Source organism: Streptopelia decaocto (genome assembly GCF_964273445.1).
Source record: "Streptopelia decaocto genome assembly, chromosome: 3".
Lineage (NCBI taxonomy): Eukaryota > Metazoa > Chordata > Aves > Columbiformes > Columbidae > Streptopelia > Streptopelia decaocto.
In genome coordinates, this window is record NC_138656.1 from 51,055,589 (window position 1) to 51,067,545 (window position 11,957).

Genomic DNA, 11,957 nt, shown 5'->3' on the forward strand with positions numbered 1-11,957 from the left:
AACCTGAGGATGAACTGAGTAGCTAAGCCAAACTGCTGCTTCTCTATCCTAAGGAGGTCAACCTACATTAAGAATGTTTTGAATGCAGGGCCCACAATGTATTTTATAATTTCTTGAAAAACAAACAAAAAAACAAGTTCTCTAAAATTCTGAACCAGAGGATATTTGGAATGGATTTGAGAAAGAGCTACACATGGTTGTTTTTCTGCCTCTAGAAAAGTATCACAGATATGATGAGTGCAGGAAACACTATCACTTATTAGCTGCTGTTTGTGGTGATTACAGTTCATTTCCAAAGCAATGTGATTTTCACATGAAGCCATGGTACTTGTTTCTCTAATATGTAGGAAGGCAGCAGCAGATCTATCTTCTTCCACATTTCTAGTATATTATACGGTGTCTTCGTAATAGTTGAGCTGAAGCCAGAACAGTTCCTGGAAGATAGTTTCACTGTCATACCTTACAGTGCATTCACTATTGGGGTGCAAAGTCTTAACATGGAAAGGTAACATTTTACTCTGTTTCTCAGAAATTATGTTAGATGTTAACAGAGAAGGAGATAACCACCTCATGGCATTTTGCCACTCAACGCCTCTGCTGAAAGCACAACCCTGCTGAACAGGGAGCAATGCTAGCTATGGTACGATGCCCATTTCAAGCAAACGATACAGCGTGGTAAGTTTCAAAGAGCTGTTCTTTTATTCATGGGCTCCAGCATTTAAATAAAATAAAGGAGAAAGACCATGTAAGTTTCACATCTGTTCTTCATGTATATCAAATGTTAACAATCCGCTTTTATTGTGTGTGAGAAGTATTTTCCTTCACAAGCATATCTAGTGTACTGGGGGTCTAACAACTGAAGATGTTGGGCACCACGTGCACCGGCCAGTTTGAAGCCCAGACCCCTTACAGAGGGGCACCTACAACCAGGGTCTCTAACAGCCACACAGGGTGTCTCCAGGTGGGCTCTGCCTGCCTCCTCCTGTTTGCTGGAGACTGACTCAGTCCAGCACTCCCAGCCTGTGCCCCACCAAACATTTGTCTCTCACCCCTTGGGTGCAGGCTCAAAGGTGGCCAAGTTTGGGTGGCAAGGTGCAGGATGTCCATTTTCTCTTCTGGCAAATGGACAGCAAAGGCGGCAAGAGTGGGAGCCAGGGGGCAGGGAGGGGGGGAAGGCTGGTGTTGGGGTGCTGCCCCGTTCCCCTCTGATGGGGGAAGAAGCGGGAGATGGCAGTGCAGACGCTAATGGGGAGACTGCAATAGGCGCTTCCGTAGACCGGGTCTGCAGTGCCGATTGGCAATAAATCTTTGCTCTGCAATATATTTCTTCTAATTAAACATAACTGATAGATTTTGGCTGTGTTGGGTTTGTTGTGCCTTCCCTGCGTATGTTCCAGGAAACACTTGGACAGGAATAAGTAAAATGTCAGTATGCAACACGGGTTTCCCCGAGAGCAGCTGTCAGCTGATATTTCACCACGCAGCATCGCCTTTGCGCCGGGGGGCAGCGGGGACTTGGGGACAAAAGCGCAGAGCTGTTTCACTTTTTGATGGCCCGAGTCTCACCGGCACAACTTCCCTACAGCCCTCTCACTGCCCCGACGAACCACGCCGGCACCGCGGCCGGCACCGCGGCCCTCCCCGCCCGCCTGGCTTCACCGCGGCCTCGAACCCGGACTCAATGACCGGGGGCTGCAGGAGCCCGGCCTCCCACCCCGCGTCCCCGAGCCGGCCGGGCCCCTCGCCCCCACGGCCGCCCGCGCTCCCCTCTCAGGGGCGGGCCCGCGCACCTCCCCCGCCCTCCACCCCCCCGCTTCCGCTCCGGCCCTGGCGCCCGCCGGCAGCAAGGCGGTGGGGCTGGGCCGGCGCCCGGCCCGGGGAGGGCGAGGGGCGCGGGCGGCAGGCCGGGGCAGGGTTCCCCGCTGGGCCGCGCCCGGCTCTGCCCGCCACCTCCCGCCGCCGCCAAGAGAGGCCGCCCGTGCGCGCCGCGCTGTGCACTTCGCGCTCTCTCGCGCAGGGAATAAAGGCGGGAGGTTACAGCGGGCCGGGGGGGGGGGGGGGAGGGGGTGTCGCCCTGTGCCGGTCCGGGGGTCGCGGGGGCCAGGTGGGAGCTTGGCCTTATATGTAGGAGCGTCTGGGAGCCGTGCCCGTATCTGCACCAGGATGGCCGAGTGGTTAAGGCGTTGGACTTAAGATCCAATGGACGTATGTCCGCGTGGGTTCGAACCCCACTCCTGGTAAGTCACTTTTTTTTCCGGAGCCCCAAAATATCGTCGTGGAGGGCAAGACCGGCGACACCGCAGCGATCCGAAGCCGGCGGGAGGCAGCAAGGGGCGGGGAGCGGCACTGGAGCGGCCGGCGGCCGGCACCCCCACCTGCGGGGCAGCCGCGCAGCCCTGCCGGCGCTTGGCGCTGTGTCGGCAGCAGGCAGCGAGGGCGGCGTTACGCGGCTCAGGCTGAAGCGGGCCTGTCCGCCTGCCGGCCCGGCTGTGCTTTAAACACCGTAACTTCGGCGCAAAGTTGATTTCACAACTTAATTTTGCAGGCCATTTAAACAGATACACGTATATAAAATAAAATTTTTTAAAAGCGTGTCTTTTTCAGGCCTGTCGGGCCTGGGCCTCTGTGGGCACTGCGGGTGTCACAGAGGGGGTGACAAGCTCGGCGCTGGCGGGGCAGCAAGGCCGCGGGCAGGGGGTGACAGCCGCCCCCGGGGCACTGGGCACAGCCCTCCGGCCCTGCCGTGCGGTGAAGGCCCGGGGGCCGGGCCGGAGCGCGGGGAAGCACAGCCGAGGGGAAGCCCGTGCCCGTGGCAGCGGGTGTCAGTGGGACAAGGTGCCGCCTTTCGTTTTTCGTTACTGTGGTTCACGCCATTTCTCCACAGAAGTGCCGGACAAGGGAACTGTACCCGGTCTAACGGTGCCTAAAATCACATCCCAAATTATTCTCTGAAGGCACATCCACCCCATTTGGTAGGAGGCGTTGGGACCATCACTGTGGGGGCCTGTGGCACCTTGCAGGACGTTACCCCTCCAGCTTCATCCACCCCAGGTGGTGATTTTGTCTCTCTAGAGCATGATTTAGGTAATTTGTGTATCTTTTTTATTATTTTTCTGGTTCCATGCCCTTGGAATACTTTGAAGGGCGCGTGACAGCCTCTTACAGCACTTTTAGAACGTGAAAGGGTAAGTACCATGTGCGTTAGTGTATGGGATGAGGGCGTGAAGGACGTCTGTGGTGTCAAGGTTGCCGAGGTGTCCCTGTCCGACCCTGGAGGGTGGAGGGAAGGTGACCCTGCTTCTGGGGGAACGGTCCCTAGTGCTGGCCATGCCCTGAACTGTGCCAGGTGTTCAGCTAAAAGTTAAGTGAAATGAGCAAGCAGGATTTTCAGACTAACCTCAGGGCTTGGTTTTATTTAGCAGGACAAAGGTAGCAGTTGTAGATGTTCCAGTGTTTCATTTGCTATAGCATGGTTTTGTTGTTCCTTTGTTTGTTTTGAAAGGGTAGTATCGTGTTCTAGTATATTGAAAGTGCGGGAAGTACAAATCAAGTGGAGATTGACACATTTTAAAATATTAGTTTTTGCCAGAGCATCCTGGTCTAATTCTAACACAGGTAAATATAGTTGTTCTTAGCCACAGTAACGGCTGGACTGGGGCTGGCAGCAAGTGTGGGAGCACGTGTGGGGTGACCTTGGCTGAGGCCCGTGCTGGTGGGTGAAGGTGTCAGGGTGCGGGGAGTCTGCGTGGAGGGAGCCTGGTTGCAGGTGAGGTGGCTGTGAGGAAAGAAAGGGCTGTTGGTGGAGGGGCTTTGTGGGGAGGCGGTGTGTGACTGGCCAGGGAAGGGGGTGTGTGGGCTGCTGGGGTGGGTCTCCTCTGAGACTCCTCATGGAGATTGGATATGAGGCAAAGGTTCTTCACCCAGAGGGTAGTGGAGCACTGGAACAGGCTCCCCAGGGGGGTGTCACGGCCGCAAGCCTGACAGTGTTCAAGAAGACACCGTGCCATGCTATCCCGCACAGCTCAGAGGCCAACTCCATGGAGCCCAGGGGCGGAGCCTCAGCGCGGCGGGGCCGTGGTCGCAGGGCAGGGGGTGTGGCAGGCGCAGAGCCGCAGGGCAGTAGCAGCAGCACTGGCCGGGGCCACAGGACGGAGCTTGACGGCAGGGGCAGGGCCACAGGGCCGGGCTTTGCCGCAGGGTTGGGGCCACAGCGGGTACAGGGTTATGGGGAAAGGGGTGGAACCAAAGGCTAGGGCTATAGGGCAGGGGGCAGGACCACAGGGCAAGCCAGCCCAGGCTTTTCTGGAAGATACCAAAGGGATTGGTTCTTTTCAGCCTCTCGTGTAAAGGTGACAACCACACTCCAACATGGGACACTCTGCACCCTTTCACCCGCTTCCTCCCTTTAGCCCCAGGTACCATCATGTTCCCATCAATATTGAGCACATGAGAAGGTCAAGAAAGCCTCCCCCAAAAGAACTTCTAAGATTCTGGACCACATCAGAGCAATCACACTGGAAGAAGGAGCAACAACACTTGGTCACAGGCTTTAGTCAGGGGATTTAATGAGAAATGTGTCATCCCAGGCAGGAACGCTTATACAGTTCAAGGCCTTGGGCCAGATTGTGTTCTTCCCTCTCTTCTTCTATTCCATCCACAGATGCCCCCTTGCCATCTCTTCTTTCCAAAGTCTCCTCCCATTCTCAAGCTGATCACCACTCCAGCACTCGCCAGCACTTGGAAACTCTCTTCCAGGCTCTTCTTTTCCAAGCCATGAGCCTCAGTGGAGAGATTCCAGTGCCTCAGCAGACAGACCTCAGTGCCCGGCTTCCAACTGCCAGGCAGTTGGTACAAGAGTAAGTGCAGTGTTGGGCCGTGCATTTTCAACCATTACCACTAGGCTCAAACACAGCTTTGTTCATCCAAATACGAACCATTACAACCAACACAGTTTGGCCAACCAGGAGCAACTTTGTTTATTCCTGTAGAGTAAAAATCCCAGGATTGAACCAGCTCTTGCAAAGTACTTTCTGCAGAGTATTTTGGCAGAGTTTCTGTGTGTTACATGTCCCACTGTGTGTTTAGACCCCCACTAGTAAGATGCAAAAGCACATTCTAGAAGACTGCAGTACAATTCCTGATTTTATTGTGAAACATGGATAGATTTAGGACAGGTTAAGAACTTTTGTATTACCATAATGAACAAAGCACCAGTTCTGAGGGAGAACACATAGATTGCAATATTTAGTGAAACGGTTATTGTACCCTTTGCTGTATTTGATACCTAGAGAACCTGGTAGGTGACTCTGTTAAAGAGACCTTTCCCTTCCAATCAAACGGGATAGTCTTACAGTAGTTATATCCTACTGCGCTACATACTTAGCAGTACTCATTACATTCGTCAAGTTTTGCTGAAAAATAAAATGGAATTGTAACAAATCCCTGATGTGAGATACTTTGAGCACCTGCAGGAAAACATCCGTGTAAACAGCAATACACGATACAGTACACTTTAAATAATAGACAAGACAAATCCTATACCTTTTGGACAATATACTGAACAGCTTTAGGCTGATGCTAATAAACACAACCATAATGCACGCTTTCTTGATTTAAGACGCTCAGAATTAAGCCACATAATTTGGAAAGAAAACTGTAAACATCATGCCTGCCTCACACCAGGTCGACAGTGCATGATCTCAGTGACAGCTGTGACAGCAGGATTAGAATCTACACTAACCGGCTACACCCAGTGCTTGACAACTGTCACTGGCTGTGAGGAAAGGATAAAACACACCGGTACAGGGATCTCTGGCCAGTGTGCATTGCGGAGATACTGTTTGTATCTATTTTTCAAGTATGTGAAGCACCTACTGTCATAAGATCACCAAAATGTTCACGTTTTGATCAGCTTATTGCTTTTACTTCATCTCTTCCCTCCTGATAGAAGAGGAAAAGAAGATGGTCAGGCACAAGCATGGAATCTCAGTTCTTTCTCGGTCACTGCAGCACGTATGGATGGCTGAGAAGAAACGGCTCTTAGGCGCCGCTTCCCACTTCTTCCTGTGTCAAACCAGCACTGAACTCTGGAATCTGGTCCTCAAAGGACTGGGTCATCCATTGTCCATTAGGAACTTCACCAAAGGATCACCCTTCACAGCACTGTGGATTGATTGCTGCCAAAACAAACAAACAAAACTATATACAGTTAAAAAAAATGCAACCGATACCACTAAAACTAAAAATACAGGTGATGCCCCTAGCCTCCCAAAACAACCCCTAAACAATAATAATAATAAATATATATATATATATGTATATATATATATACTTGCAGTTTCCAGCTTTCCTCTATTTTTCAACCAGGAGCAACAGTTTACGGGCTGAACGTCCCAAGCACTGAACTTTACCAATTCCATTTGAAGAGAAATGGCACTGTTCGCTTTCATATGGTGCACGGTCACAGGAACCTCCTCCGTACGCTGTTTTGTAACCTGGATCGTATTTTTCTTCTTTGACAGCCATCTTTTTAGAATCCTCTGCTGAAAGAGAAGACCTCTAGTATTAACATTCAGAACAAAAACGATCAAAGAGTGCTTTTACCAGAGAACACTTGAAAAAACAGCCACACATTTTAAAGATAATTTTGCTCCCCTTAGAGAATTAAGACTATACTAAAAAGAGAGTGGAACCTGTAATTCTATGCCACGTAACTTAGAGAAGATAGCACGTCTCTTCTCTCCCCTTAAATTCTTTATTTCTTTTTTCTTAGGAAACAGTTCATTGTGTTGTACATGACACTGCATTTTAATAAAGGACTGAAAAAATAACCACTCTACCTTGTGCAAGTTGCAAGTCAAACGTGTACTCCACCTCCTGCACCTCTGTGTTTGGTGCGATGCCTTTCAGCTGATCCCTTAAGTCTTTCAGCTTTATGTAATAATGAACTTTATCTTGCGCGTGAGGAAACTGAGCACATCTTGCACTGGATGATGGCATAACGTAGCAGAGCTTGAGACAAAGAGCAAAAACAATTGCGTTACTTGTCCCTGAACTATGAGCTACTATTTAGCGCATCAAGAATAACTTACAAAGGCTTAAAACAGTGAGCTGAACTGTTTACAAGCCTCACATACTACCACGAGTGGTTGTGGGAGAGGAGAAAAGGAGCCTTTTGCTTTTCTCCATCAGCTAGATGTCTTGCCCCAAAGAGAAGGGCTGATTATCAGCTGCTGAAATGAGGACAATTTTCACCAGCTGTTTAAGTGCTGCAGGAGCAGCAGCACCAGTGTGTGTTACAAGGAGTACAATTTACAAGTATATGTCAGAAAGTCAAGCACTCTCTGGAGCTCCCTGAGCAGGAGGGAGTCATGGCCTGCCAATAATTTTACTATGACAATTCTGCTTTTAGGAAAAAAAAAAAAAGTAGTGGAAATAGCATGACCAGTCTCTCAACTTCTCTGTCAAGACCCCCTGCAGGCTGACAAATTCCAATGGCATTACTCTATCTAGTCTGACAAACATGTGCTTTTTTGTTTTCTCATCAATAGATAGCAAAGGCTTGATACCCAGAGCAAAGCCAGCACGACAAAGTGATGTCTCCTCCTGCTCTGCACCTTGTCCCAGGGCAGGTGTTCCCCACTGATCCACACAGACATGACAGGAGTCGCGACGTGTTATTCACAGTGGCTGGGAGCCAGGCAAGAGACCCTCTCAGCTACCCGAGAACGCGGGCTTTGCCATGATCTCAGGAAACCGCTCTGTGAAGATGAACGGTTTCTCTGACAATTCCTCTATCAGAAGGAAAACAGAACTGGGTTGTGTTTCCCGCAGCTTCTCAGGGCTTCTCTCTCCTCCTGCAGCTCCGAGGGGGACAATTCTCAGCTTCTCCCAGGTGTTTATTCCTGTGGACGGGATCCTGCCTGTACTCCGGAGACCCCCTGACTTGGCTCCCGGCACTCAGGAGCTCCCGGGGCGGCCACGGCCACCGCCCCCGCCCAGCGGAGCCTCAGCAGCAGTCGCGAGCCAGGCGGGAGCCCGGCCCCAGCCCCGCCCCGGCGGCGGATTGGCTGGTTCTTGCGCCAAGTGCCCGCCTGCTGCCCCCAGACTGGCCGGCGGCATAGTCCGTTCCCTGTGGGTTGGCCAGTGGGTTGAGGGGGCGGGGAGAGGGCGGGCGGCGTTGCCGCGGTAACGGCCGGGGCTGTGGGCGGGTGAGGGAGCAGGTGTGGGGTGACCTTCGCTGAGGCCCGTAGTGGTGGATGGAGGTGTCAGGGTGCGGGGAGTCTGTGTGAAGGGAGCCTGGTTGCAGGTGGCTGTGAGGAAAGAAAGGGCTGTTGGTGGAGGGGCTTTGTGGGGATGGGGGGTGGGTCTTCTCTGGGACACCTCATGGAGGTTGGACATAAGGCAAAGGTTCTTCACCTGGGGGGTGGTGGAGCACTGGAACAGGCTCCCAGGGTGGTGTCACGGCCCCAAGCCTGTCAGTGTTAAAGAAGAGGCAATGCAATGCCATGCTATGCCATGCCTCAGCACAGCAGGGGCGTGGAGTGTAGGGCTGTGGGCGTGTGTTCCCTTTTGCTTGTTCTCATCAGGAGGAACATACACAGGTGGTGGCACTTTACATCAGCACAGCATTATTACTGAAGGATATTCCTGAAAGTGTTAAAAGACTGTCTTTGCACTAGATCACCTCCAGTTGGGAACATTTTCGCTTGTGCTGGCTTTGCTATGGTGGCAGTAGCCTCTGAAATAAGGACAGAGCAGACAAGTAGTAATTTAACATTACAGAGCACCTCCTAAGTGAAGGGCCCTGAATGCCCTAAAATGAAGACAGCACAATGCAGAATGTTGCATCTGAGATCTCTAGGATCTTAGGACATGGGGTTAAATGCCATTTTTCTGGCATTTTTTGGTTGGATTAAACTTACCTGGATGAATTGATTCTTCCTGCTGGGGAGGAGCTTTTGTCTGAAGATCACAGAAAATGTGTACACTCTTCTGGAGATGGTCTTCTGACGTATGCGATTACAGAAATGCCTTCCTTTTGCTAATGATTTTAGGAGAAGAATGCACTTTCCAGATTCCTTCATTTTTCTTGATTGCTGCTTCTCCCTCACCATCTACCCAATCATGACCTTCTTTCTGGGTTGGAAGTGCTACAGGATCTTTCCTTCAGATCTGCATCTACCTCATTTTTAAGTGTTTGCTGAAGTGGTTCATGCAACTTTTGGCAAGACATCATTCCCTGACCATGTGACTTGGTGGATTTCTGACACTTGTCTCTTGCTATTTCATCATGCATTGCAAACCTTTTCGTATGAGAGAAGAATCACTGGTGGGAAGTATGGACTGCATTAATGAGTTGTGTTTTCCAGCTAATCCTTGTTTAATGATTGATGTGCATATGTATTTCAGTTTCAGTTGTCCTGTCTTATATCTCTGTTGCTGTTTTCTGACACACTCCTACCTTCTGCTTTTTATGTGCATACCAAGAAAGAGATCCAGCTGGTCTAGCAGTTAGCTGCTGCTGCTGAAAGAGGCAGAAACAGTGTTCTTCCCCTGCCCTGGCTGTACTGTGCATTCCCACTGCTTCCCTTTTGCGTCCTTTGGTCTTTGATTGTCAAGTAATGTGTAACAAACAAACAAATTAATTTCATGTTCCTTGGATCTAATTGCTGAGATTATTTCATTAGAAGGATTTTTCTCTGAAGGAATGAGGAACTGGAGATAATTTCTTACATGTTTTGGGCTCCCTAACATAGAAAACACAGATCCACTAACTGGTTTTATTCATCACAGAATGGCATAGGCTGGAAGGCCCCTCTGGAGAATATCTAGTCCACCCCCAGCTCAGAAAAGGGTCAGCTGGAGCAGTCGAGTTTTGAATGTCTCCAAGGGCAAAGACTCCACAGCCTCTCTGGGCAACTGAGTCCTGTGTTTTACCACCCTTGCAGTAAAAGAAGCTTTTCTTATGCATTAAAAATAAGTGTTTTCTCACAATTAAGGCATTTTCTTGTGTTTAAGCTTATATTAAACTTGCAGATCTGTCTGCGTGTAAATCTTAAATGATTGTATGTTTTCTCTGTGCCTAGCATTTTTTCCTTAAACATCCTGAGATAAAATGAACTACAAATGCCACAACACATACAAGGATGCCCAATGGATACATGGGTTTGCTGCCACGCACATTTTACTGAGAGCTCTATTGAGAGAAGAACGAAAACCCTGCAAAGATCTAGGTAGGTGCTTCATTTTAGATATGGAAAGCAATTCTTCAAACTTTTTTTGTCCAAATAAAGACCAGGGGAGTGCAATATTTTTTTATAAATATGTACAGTTAGTTTCACCTAAGATATGAGCACTTGTGTCTGGCCTGAGCTTAGGTAAAGCCAGAGTCCTATTAGAACATTACTCATTAGAAGACCATTCCACTATCATGATTAAACTTCATGATCTGCAGGTTAGACTACTGTAATTTGATCTGAATTTTCCTTTAAAATGGTCTGTGAGCTATAGCATTAACAAATGACACGTGTCTCTTGAGTTGAGGGAAGGTAATGCAACTGATAGCACTCACCTTCATCCAGTGCTATTGTCTAGCAACCCAATAACTACAGGTAAAATTTCTTATTCCTGTGTTTACATGGTTGTGAGTAGTCTCCTTCCTGAACAATTTTCACTTACTGGCTAATTATTCCTTGTCCTAGATCCAGTGGCTGCCTCTGAATGAAGAATTGGAGTCAATATAGTTCAGAAATCCCATTTATGTAATGCTTTCCAAATCCTTTTTTTCTTATATTCAGAACAGAAATAATTGATTTATTTCACTACTATGAGTTCTATCTTTTATAATAATATTTTGGATTTTTAAATTTTTTTTTTCAGGATGCTTTGCTGTTAGCTGATTTCTTGGCTAAATGTAGTTTTATTTTTTATCTAGCTAGATTAGTAGCCATAGTTTCCACAGTCTGTATTTTGATAGCGCTATGACAGGGCAGGTTATATCTGTGCCAGTTAACAAATCCTATAGTGTTTCGTGACTGAAGACGGACTGAGACATGCCCAACCTGTTGTACTGCATTCATTTGGGTGACCTGCCTCAAAAGTTATTTGACATATCAGTGAAGAAGAAATACTGAAAGGAACTGTATCCAGTTTTAGTGATGTCTCTGTCTGTCCAGCCCCTTTGAACAAAACATTTTTCTACAAAAAAAGAATTATCAAGTAGTATAAGAATTGTATTGTATGAATGCATGAGTCTCCTCTTTAAGAGGAGAAAGCAGTTAATACCTCCCAATAGACAGTAAAGAGAGACATTGTGGATGAGTTAATGTTTCTGCTCTTTCCAAAATTGTTAGGGAGGTCAGCCATCAAAACAAGAAAAATTACCTGTATGTCGAAGGTAAGGTGACTATATCTAGATGATGTATTAACAAACTTGAGAGTGTTATGAAATATAAGAATGGGGTGGGATTGGGCATCTCAGTTGTCATTGGAATGCTCTAGCAGTTGTTAGAGTTAGAAATTCTTTTTCTATGCCTGTTTCTGTTACTGTTCTTGGTAAATTTTCTCAAGGGAGGGGTTTCAGTAGAATTTTACAGTACTCCTGGTTTAGGTTGGGCTCTGCAGAGAATGTGTCAGGAGATCTTAAGGTGCATGTTGATACCTACACCTTTTGAAAGGAGCCCTTATGGATCTTTTTGAGCCAGAGTTAGTGACAATGCCTCACATTCCCCTGGAAGTCTTTGACAGACTTGTTTCCATAGCCAGGAATGGACCTAGATTCTTGTGTTAGATATGTCAGAATATTTTTATTATTTTAACAGAAGTTATTATACCAAGGTAATCTTAAATGTCAAAGTGGGATGTGTACACTTTGCATTGTACATGGTTTCCTTTTATGTACTGTTTGTCATTAACAATCTTGGCATGACTGCTTCCCAGTTAGTAAATATATTCTG

At 48.2% G+C, this 11,957-nt stretch overlaps 1 long non-coding RNA gene across 2 annotated transcripts; it reads right to left on the minus strand.

Annotated features, from left to right (window-relative positions):
• Positions 1-5,124: 5,124 nt before the first annotated feature.
• On the minus strand, positions 5,125-7,013 carry LOC309437870. Of its 2 annotated transcripts, none has more exons than XR_014183646.1 (3): positions 6,840-7,013; positions 6,411-6,539; positions 5,125-6,176 (listed from the first exon to the last, which is right to left on the minus strand). It is a non-coding gene; the product is annotated as an uncharacterized lncRNA (long non-coding RNA). The 2 variants fall into 2 exon arrangements; XR_014183647.1 differs by having other exon boundaries at positions 6,411-6,542.
• Between the last annotated feature and the right edge of the window lie 4,944 nt (positions 7,014-11,957).